Source organism: Hesperophylax consimilis, chromosome 5 (assembly GCF_061612785.1).
Source record: "Hesperophylax consimilis isolate HC1 chromosome 5, BYU_Hcon_1.0, whole genome shotgun sequence".
Taxonomy (NCBI): Eukaryota; Metazoa; Arthropoda; class Insecta; order Trichoptera; family Limnephilidae; genus Hesperophylax; species Hesperophylax consimilis.
In genome coordinates this window covers 39,235,852-39,241,257 of record NC_142840.1, presented here as the reverse complement: position 1 = coordinate 39,241,257, position 5,406 = coordinate 39,235,852, and the positions used below count along the sequence as shown (strand labels likewise).

Genomic DNA, 5,406 nt, shown 5'->3' with positions numbered 1-5,406 from the left:
ATTTAGATTTTTTTGGTTTAAATGGAAACAAACCGTTGTATAAATTTTTAAGCAATATTAATTACTGACCAACAATAGACAATACAAAAAATACAAAAATATAAAAAAGGGTTAAATTGCTACCTGTACTCATATCAAAAACCTTTCATTAATTCAAAGGTCTTCCGAAAAAAAATTATTATAAGTCTAGAAAAATACACTTTATATTTTGAGGATTTAATAGTTGTTTTTTATGTTTGCTTTGTAATTCCAAGATATATTTTTTTTTCAATATTCAATTTTACAAATTTCTTGTTATTTTTCACTTCCATTTTTGATTTCTTCCATCCAGATCCAAAAAAACAATTAGTCCTCTATTTAATTGTTTGTTTGATTATTAAGTTTAAATGATTTATTAATTTACTGTATCATTCTAATCAAACCATCCGTGTTGTCGAATGAGGGGAATATTAGTTGTACCAGAGGCTACAACTGAAATCATTGTATGTGCAACACTAGATTGTTTCATCTCACCCCAGGCAGACTTGTTCTTGCGAAATGCTAATGCGGTGTGTGTTTCCTTATATGTTGCAGAGGTGATAACTCTAGAGGCGGAGGATCGTGTTTAGCAGCGAGTCCGGATGCGGGGGCTGCACGGGGCAGGGGGCGCAAGCGACCTCGCAAGGGTGCGCCACCGTCGTTGCCACGCTCAACGTCTCCCGCCTAGTGCAGGTACTGTACCACTCAAATCTTCAGCATGGCGCGCGATAGATTTCGTAGTCACGTGATCCAGTCAGTGCCACCGAGCAATGACAGTTTGCAAATAGTGGCGATTGATACTCGTTGTTACTGCTGATTCGTGTGTGTCTTTTGCCTTTACAGTTAGCATTTAAAATAATTAGTAAATTATGAATTTAGACAAAAGAGAAAAATCAAGATATTAGAAAAAAAAGTTTTCACACAATGTAATTAATCTCTTGCTCTACAATAAAATTATTGCATTTAATAAAAATTAGAATAAATGTTTGCTTTATCCTACTTATACCTGAAAAACATTTATAAACATACATGCTTATTTTTTTTTTTAATATGCATTAGAAATAAGCAAAAAAATTGACGGGAATCGGAGATAAGTATTTTTTATACGACTGGGGTGTACTCAGATATATTGCAATAAGATATCCAATAATGGCTCTTTTACATTATGTGCCTACCTAGTTATTTGACTTTTATATAGATGTATATGTCTAACTTAGTGAAAAATTGATTGACTGCTAAAGACTCAAAAACTATTGGACCGATTTTGTTCAAAACTTAAAAGTTTGTTCTTTTAAGTGTCGCTCTTAATTTTCTTTTATTTGTTCGTCTTTGATTTACATTCTAGAATACAATAATTATTTAACAGTTTTACCCATCTCAGCTAAGAAATCTATTCTCACATTTGAGATAGAGAATAGTGTCATTCGTAAAATATAGCATCTTTATGGCCCTTTGCACGCCCACCTACACAGGATCTTAGTTGTACAAATAGCAAGGAAGACATTTATGGGTTTAGGCCATGTTTCAATAATGCATACCTATTGCTACGTCAGTTTCTACCTCTAAACCAGTCCGGGTACTAGCACCAAACCTGTCAATGGGGATTCGTTCGAAACTCGGGGAAAGTAACAATATAAAAAAAGTCGCGGAAAGTGAAAGTCGTAATACAAAGTAATTAACTAGTATGGTTTGCAAATAAGTTAACTTGTTTTAACTAAACATGTAGTTTATGTCTTGTTCTGTTTCGTGTATCGTGTAAATTTGTTGGCATTATCTTCTTCTTTGATTGTATAAAACTTTAAAACATTACACATTAAAGATTAAACTTTTTTTTTATTTTTCTTGTCCTGTTTCGTTTAGACATATTAATATAGTACTCTTCATCGATGATTGAAAACATGTGTATTACAGCCATACAACAATTAACAAAATAACTCTAAGTAACAGAAAAATATTTTATATAGACCCTTTCACCTCTCCAACTTGTCTCTCGACCCATCACCTTGCTCCACAGCGAGAGGGATATGTTCATATTTCTGTCACTCCTAAACACACTGATCCTTAGAATCTTACCCACCCCTCATACTTTTTCCTTCTCAAAACATCCTCTCCTTCCTTTCCTTAACCCCGCAAAGATGACATAGGCCCTGAGGGAAATTGTATGTGGGGTCAAAGTTTTTATTTAAATTATCTTAATGCCATATGCACATAGCTTTTGTTTCGTAGTTTGAATTAGTTTCAGAAGTATATAGTATTAAAAATATTTTCTTTTGTGTAACAGTCATTGGTTCTCAGCTCTATCATTGTAATGTACACGCTATTTTAAATATATATTATGTGAATGAAAACAGTAATAAAATAATTGAACTGAATTATACGTGTTTGTCGACAGGTAATAGAGGCGGCACCCGACGACGCCTCTTTCCACTACCGCATCAGCTGGGCGCGCCCGGGGAGACCGGACCCACCGCAGGCGCTCTACGAGTGAGCGTTCCCCGCACTCGCAGCTCGTCTTTCTAGTCGCCCTCTACAGGGGCATTCTTCGGGCCGACCATCTTGATCTCCGGAGCTTTCCCCGAAACTCTTCGAGGGAATTAGGATTGGGATTGGGGACACCATCTCCAAAATTTTCTGCCGAAAATTCGTCTACTGTATTAAAGACATCATTCCCAGAGATTTCTCGCTGGGAATCTTTCTTAGGATTGAAAACACTATCTCCAAAACTTTCTCCTGAGGGGTTATCTACCCTATTGAAGACACGATCTCCAGAGCTTTCTCACTAAGAGTCGTCCATGGCATTGAGTACACTATCTTCAAAACTTTCTCGCGTGGTGTCATCTTGTACATCAAATACACGATCTCTACAACTTTCTCATTCGGAGTCTTCCACAGGACGGATGACAAAATTTTTCTGGACTTTCCTCTTTGTGCACTCGAGCTTATCGCGTGTCTCGGCACGGCCTCGCTTAAGAACGTTCTAAAAACTGACTTTTCCTTGTCCATAATCTCTACATCTTTCTCTCTCATAGTATCGTCAGGATTAATAATAATATTTATATAGCGCCGTTTTCATTAAAAATCACTTTAAGGACAAGATCTACAGAGCGTTCTCTTTTGGAGTCTTCATCGGGATTGAGGATTGCTATTTCGCGGAACCTCCTTTCCTTAGTCCTAGATTGAAGATCCTGATTCCAGAGCTTTCTCTCATTAAAATATCCAATGTATTAAATTCGTGAACCGGAGCTCAAAAGGATTCTCGGAAGAGCTTTTTTAAAGATTATTCCAAAGCCATTTCTCTCCTAATCTTCAATTAAGGATCATAATCTCCGAAACTTTCCACTTTACAAATCAGAGCTACTTTAGCCTTTAAGTTTACTTTGGGCGATTCTGGAGATTTAATTCGCCCAGACTTAGATTGTGGGTCACGATATCCAAAACTTTTCACTTCGGACTCTAGTCCGTCCATCGGATGAAAGATTGGCTATGCACTTTCCTGGAAGATTTTCTACTACTTCACATAGACTGCGTGACAGTCTTATCAAATGATCACTGCATCAAAAGCATTCCCTTTATAAACTTACGAAACCAAAGCATCAGCATTTGAGTAATTAGCGTCAATAAATGCACGCACTTCCATATCCACCTTGTAAGTTCTTAACCCTAATTTCACAGTTTCTTACTATTTATTTCTAAAAAAGCATCTGTCTATTGCCATTTCTGCATTTCTGTTCCCTCCATAAATTTAATGTGAGCTATACGATCAAGAGATAAATCAGCTTTCTTTAACGTTGTTTTACCAAGTGACATTGACAAAAATGTAGCAGCTCTGCATTTTCGGCGTAAACTATCGATAAACCATCGGTAGTTTCTATACACTTATCCCATCCAATGAATAAATCAGAGATTTTTCTGAATCTTTACGACAACACAATGAAAATAAATCTACAGTTGTTCCTTTAGAAGGCAGACCTCACCAATCATGAAAGGAAAAAAGTGCTTAATATTTTTTTCTTTGTTTCTTGACTATTTTCTTCTTCCATCTCATTCCCCTTCTCTAAGCTTCACATTCTGATATATACTATAAGAAATGCCGTAGTTTCACTGGTTCTGGGTTTTTTAAACATCGAATTTTATATATTCATTTAGCTTTGTTATCCGATACTCTCAGATGTCGATTAAGCTGTCACTTGTAAAACAAAAATTACTGTGTTCACAGAATCGCATTGGTATTTTTACTAACTAACATCACGCCGTTTCCTCGCGAGGTAAGATGGACCGTCACACGACACTAACTTACCACACACTCCTTGATTCATTTTTTTCGCATCCATACATCGTCTCATACCTAAACAATATTCTGTAATTCTGCCCTTTTACACGTCCTGACTCGAGTTTATGATGCATTTGATATTCAAATTAAAAACATTTCAGAATCAACCCGTTAAAAACAATGTTTTTTTACAATAATACAATTAATTAAAAACATATAGATATATATATAATAATAATTGTTTGACTAAGTATTTAAACCTTCCTACCAGGAACTGGAGTCGGCAACTATTCCAACCTCGCCAAGCGCCTATAGAGTAGGACTGACATTTATTTGGTATATTAACTGCTATTAATGTCATCCTATTTCAGAGAAATGCATGTATGTGAGTGCCACCGAAAGATTTGTTTTGAGAATGCATTCTCCTCTGATATTAACATCAGATCTGCAGAGCTTCAGATCGATTGGACGTCAGGAAGTGGATTAGTTTCCGCTTCCAAGATTCTTGTTCATTCATTATTTCATTCCCGAAAACAAAACTTCAAATACATATATTTCAAAATTGTGTGGATTTCTACAAATTAAAAACGAAAAAGACAAGTTAATGGAATTTGAACTGATAATCTCAGCGAACAAGGTTGTGGAAGTTCTGGGATAAGTAACTAAGTAATGAGTGTCTATTATTAAATGGAGCTTTCTCGCAAGTTAGAGACTGAAGTGTTACTAATTGAAAGTTAAGGAATGTGAGCATTGGATTACGTTAATTGAACATTTGTGATTTTCTAAGAATGTGAAACAATCTTGATGAGTGTGTTCTTTAATGTGTTAGTATTAAAATACTAAGAAAACTTTTAGATGTATATTTGAATAAGTGGTATCAGTAAAACTAATCTAAATCCATTATATCAAAGGTACACTAGTAAACTAAGTGATTTAGCCAAAAAATATTCGTGTTTAGTCTATTAGTTGGAATACTACCAAAATAATTATCACTTAAAATGTGATCATCTCAAAAAATTTTAGCGACTTGTTTGTAAGCCCTCGACATGTTGCTAATGTTTTTTATAATATGTTAACACAGTGTACAGCTTATTATTTTGCAATCATGATACAATTCT

At 35.2% G+C, this 5,406-nt stretch overlaps 1 long non-coding RNA gene across 1 annotated transcript; it reads left to right on the top strand.

Annotated features, from left to right (window-relative positions):
• The first annotated feature begins 597 nt into the window (after positions 1-597).
• On the top strand, positions 598-2,775 carry LOC149423934 (uncharacterized). Its single transcript, XR_016302232.1, has 2 exons — positions 598-711; positions 2,411-2,775. It is a non-coding gene; the product is annotated as an uncharacterized LOC149423934 (long non-coding RNA).
• Positions 2,776-5,406: the final 2,631 nt, after the last annotated feature.